Genomic DNA, 5462 nt, shown 5'->3' on the forward strand with positions numbered 1-5462 from the left:
CCTTTGCAATTTGAGGGCATTACTTAAATTCCAAATGTGAACAATCCTTAATGTCCACCACAATAGGGGTAGCCACATTAGCTGGAGTGGGAGCAGATCCAGAAGCCGTCATGATTTCAAAAAAAGTAGAGTGAAAACCAGAGAAAATACCTCTCAACCTAAGCTGGTGAAAACCTTTGAAAATTCGCTCAGAAAATACCAGAAATCACTGGAAAATGCTCTTAATCGCCCTGATTGCCTTAAACTCACTCTTCTTCGCTATGAGTGTTGTGTGATAAAAAATGAAGCAATTTATGCTTTTTATCTTGCAAAAACCTAATTCCTTATTGACATTAATGCATGCTGGCATATCATACCGCATTCAAAATCCATTATCTCAGCATCGATTATCTTCCAAACTAACTTCACCAAGATTTGAAACAAGCTTTCAGACCACTACCTAGGGTAATGCAAAATGTGTCATTCATTTGCCTCCCCTTAAGGCTAATGCCTTAGTTACCAGATGTGTTTCCTGCCAGTGCAGGAACATTCTACTCTGTCGGTTGAGTAACCGGTGAATTTTCCTTCATCGATTGATCATCAGATTTCCTAACCCACTATTTAGCATGAGCTTGCTAGATTTCATCAACCTTTTTCTTTCCCTTCTCATTAGATGTGTCATTCCCTTCCGGTGTATTCTTGCTTCTGCAATATTTAGCAATGTGTCCTATTTTGTTGCATGCATAGGAAGTAACATTGTTCTTTTGAATCGCCTTTTTGAGTCCTTGACCATTTTTTGACCTACATTGATTAGCAATATGTCCAAACTTTCCACATGCATGACATCTCACATTCATTCTACACTCTTCTGTCCTATGACCATACTTCTTACAATTTGAACACTAACCGAGAACTACATTATGATTCTGATTTTTTCTATTCCTGCATTGACTTTCTCTATGACCAAACTTATTACAAACAAAGCATCTACCATTAAATTTGTGTGCATTGGGTTGCCTTACCAGTGATTTCGAATTCTGATTTTCTGGTAGATTCCCCTAATTTGCAATACCAGAGCTTTCTCGATGCTCAAATCCAAGACCTCTAGTGTCTCCAGTGTCTCTTTGATCCTTCAATAATTCATCAAGCCTTGCAGAACTAACCCTGAACTTTTCTTTCTATTCATTTGCAACATCCAAATCACTTCTTAGGATTATCACCATTCTTTCCACCTCTTGCTCATTGTTCTGTGATCCCACCAACTCAGTTGTTAACACATCATTCTCATGGGCCAACCTAATGCATTCCTCAAATCTGTCTTTCAGAGATATAACAAGATTTTATTCATTCTTCTTTTGGTCTTCAATTTCCTTGGACATCCTCATGGTCATGGCTTGCATCTCATTCTTCATGACATTATTCTCCTAACTCATCCTCTAACATAATTCCTTAAGAGCATTCTTCTCTTCATCATCCGGATTTTGTTAAAGTTCCTTCCATTTAGCTTGAGCAGATGATAAGCTCTCCTGCAGGGTAAGGATGAATTCCTTTGCAGAATTCAACTCATCCTACAGCTTCAAGTTCTTCAACCTTTCAGCATCATAGTCTTCAAGTGCTACTTCAAGTTCCTTTTATAGACTCATCTCCATGTATTCTAGATACAGGATCTTCCTCAAGCTATTAGACTTATTCCGAGGCACCAAGCTCTGATACCAATTGTTAGAATCCAAGAACACTGAGAGGGGGGGGTGAATCAATGTTCTACCAGATATAATATTTTTAATCTTATTTAAAAATCCATTTAATAACCAATATGTATAAAAGAAAGTAACAACAAGTAATATTAATGCAACCACATGAATCAACACCATAACACATAGATTTATATGTGAAAAACCTCAAGGAGGAAAAACCACGGTGGGATTGGAGACCCACAATATCTATCCACTGGCCAACTGAAAAAATATTACAAGAGGGGCATGTACATGTAGGAAAGCACACTGCTCATCACAAAAGGAGCCTCACTAACTACAGATCCAAAGTACTAGATTACAAACAAAACTGAACTCGGAATGAGCATCTGCTATGTTGAATGAGTTCCGGTTAAAGCACTTTCTGTACCCTTTATATTGTAACCTCTCTTACTGGTAGCTTAGATCACTTTCCAAACCTCTAGACAAATAATCAAGACCGATTACAAATCTTTACATTCACATTCTATCGATCAAGATCTCGCTCACATACCATCACATAACCTATCATATCTCTTATCTGTCATATCCATAAAATTTCCTAACTCGGACTGACTTTTATACCCAATTACATGAATAAACACAAATGCCTTATGTCAGCTTACAACCATATTTAAAATGATAAGACACATGTTGGCCCAAACAAAATATAAACATGAAACAATATGACTGTTTTCGCTTCCACGCTTGCCGAATCAATTTCCTATGTCGGCCTTAAAATACCAGTTACAAGTTTGTTGGTTACATGCCTACTGGTTCCCTGAATTCCAGTGAAGTGAATGTTAGTTACCTTGATTTTTGGATCTCCCACGAAGTGTGTTGCCAGCAATTACAACATCTATAACCCGGATAAGTGCCAATTGCCAACACTTATCTCTTTAGTTTATGTTTGGATATTGTAGCAAATGGATGTACATGATTTATATGGCATATGTGATTATAGAATTCATGAGATCATTGTTTATGTAATTGAGAGTTATGCTCCTTGATGTAAATGAAAATGTATATGTAATGATAATTATTGTTTTAAGACGAGGTTGTGACTCTTGCAAGAGAACGTGTAGATGCATCACATTGTAACTTGGGTATTGGTTCATTAACGAAAATAATGGTATTGGATCTATTGATATGCATTTAGTTTTATGTGTATGCTATTAGTAATTGGGATTAGGAACACTTAGTATTAGTTCTTTAAAATGAACTTAAAAGGATAATGGGTAATGGAATGAGATAGGTTGCATTGATGATGGTTTAGTGAAAGATTACTCTCTATGCATTAAGGAAGTAAATGATCTATAGGAAAATGTTTTAGTAGAGTTATTATGATTAGTGAATGTGATGTGGTATATTATGTTATTAAGTAATGGGGTTGAGATACCCTAGGGGATGTTTTATCATGAGTTGTTATGTCTATTTCTGCTTGTGTTATGAATTCATATAGCTATGCTCTTATGAATATGCTCATGATAGATGTGTGTATATCATGTATATAGATGGTATATGCATATGAGTATTGGTTAAATGTGTAGTATTAGATTACAATTTTCACCAAAACAAGTTCCTTCTAGATCTTTAAATCTGGATCGTTGATTCTCATAATTTGATCAAAAAGATTTGGTTGTTGTTGCCACCATGGTGGTTCCACGTGCCACCTCACATTACTATCAACATAATCTCCTTGGGTCTTTATCTATGTCACATTTTCAAGGACACATGGTGATGGCCTGCAACATCACGACATGGCATCAACATACGCCATCAAAACCTATGAGCCAATGCTTTCTTCACTTCTTTAGACACATAGTGGTTGATCTCTTCATCACAAGTCTTTCCTGGTGACATCATTTTCCATGAGACATTGTACTCTCTTCTATCCTTCTAGCTCTATGGACCCCATCACAACACATGGCAGTCTCTCACCACATCATGGCCTAACACTCCACTATTAACTCCAAACTATGAGGATGTGGCTCAACTATTGGTGTGACAGTTTACGATTGATCACAACATCACAACCTCCTTTGGTGGTCAACCTAAACTATTGTGATCATGCACTTGGTAGTTCATTGTAGCATCACAACCTTAGCCGACAATTTTTCCTGACCATTGCAATCTTGCACCTAACACTTCATGTTAACTCCCACAATTCTATTGCAACATCGCAATTTTTACCTAACGATATGTCCTAACTGATGTGATCTTGTGCCTAACACTTCTAAGCACCTCTATGCACGTTCCAAGTTGAGGGTAAAAAACATGTGTGCCATTGTACACTTAACCAATACTCATTGGTCTATATAGATACTCCATATCGTCGTTGTTCTACGAATGTGGGATAAATAGTCAAAACCATTACACACATAGTTTGTTTCTTCTACGTAGAATTTGTCTGCTCTGCTTGAAGGTCTTAAAGACATATATGTCATGTCTACCCATCTTAGTATCGATCCCTTATGTCAGTACATATTCTTTTGACATCATGTTTGTCTTCTCTGTCCAAATGAAACCTCTATTCTTTCTTCAACCTGCTCTCAAACTGTTCCACATAAACATGAACACAAATCTCATACACATCCACTCTATCAACTTAGACCAACTCATCTCTATTAAGATGCACTTCATCTCTATGACACTCATCTTTTCTATCAACAAGGCAATATGTTGACATCAATGACAATCCAATTCCAACAATCTCCCCCTTTGGTATTGATGTCAACTACATGCATCTTCTCCCCCTTTGACAACAATGGAAAAAGGTATACCTACAATTTCAAGTTCCCTTTCTCCCCCATGTATTTGTGTATGAATCTCTCTATTGTCCTTACTAAGCCATTTTCTCCCCATGAGAACTACAATCCCTATACTTCAACTCCATGGAGTACAATAGGTTCAACGATGTAACTAAAAATAATGCATTCCCCCTAACTAAATATATTAGTGTTTTGCAAATACTCCAAACACACAACTCATTGTGCAAGGCTCTAGCTCTGTATGCTGCAATTTCTCTATACTTTGCAATTCCACTCTCAAGGCAATCTACAACTTTCTCAACCATCTTCAATTAAACTACTTGTAGTCCATTCTACTAGTCTTTGTCACAAGCTCCCATCACATATTCTTTTCATAAAATAGGGGTAAAAGATATTATCATGTTTAGCTCCCCCTAAGGTTATGCATCTCCTTAAGATCTAGGGGATATTGTTTGCACATGCAGTGCAAAATGCACACTCATAGTTTCATCCTTCTTAATTTTACCATCATCTTGGTTCTGTTTTCATCTCCAAACTTTCTTAGACTCTTTGTTTTGCTTAATACGAGTGCCTACCTTTTTGTTGTATCTAGATGAATTCATCAGATTACTTTTGCAATACTATGCTCTATGCCCAAAGTTATTACATTTATAGCACATTGTAGTGAAATCAGTAAGAGGTGCAAATGGATATTGAGTTATGAAGGTATTTATTCTCATGCTAAGTCTACAATTAACTGCCTTATGACCAAACTTATTACAAGAGAAATAGCAGTAAAGAAAAGAGTGATTGAACCTGAATGCTTGTTGTTTCCTGGTAGGAGGTGATCTTATGAATCTTCTCTTCTTACTAATAACATCAATCAATTCCTCAATTTCATTATCTTGAGATATCTTGTCAGATGTCATATCCTCACTTTTTTCAACTAATTGGATATTCTCTTCATCTTTCCCTTTATCTTCAACTCTTACAAAGACATCAC

Source organism: Cryptomeria japonica, chromosome 8 (assembly GCF_030272615.1).
Source record: "Cryptomeria japonica chromosome 8, Sugi_1.0, whole genome shotgun sequence".
NCBI classification, from domain to species: domain Eukaryota; kingdom Viridiplantae; phylum Streptophyta; class Pinopsida; order Cupressales; family Cupressaceae; genus Cryptomeria; species Cryptomeria japonica.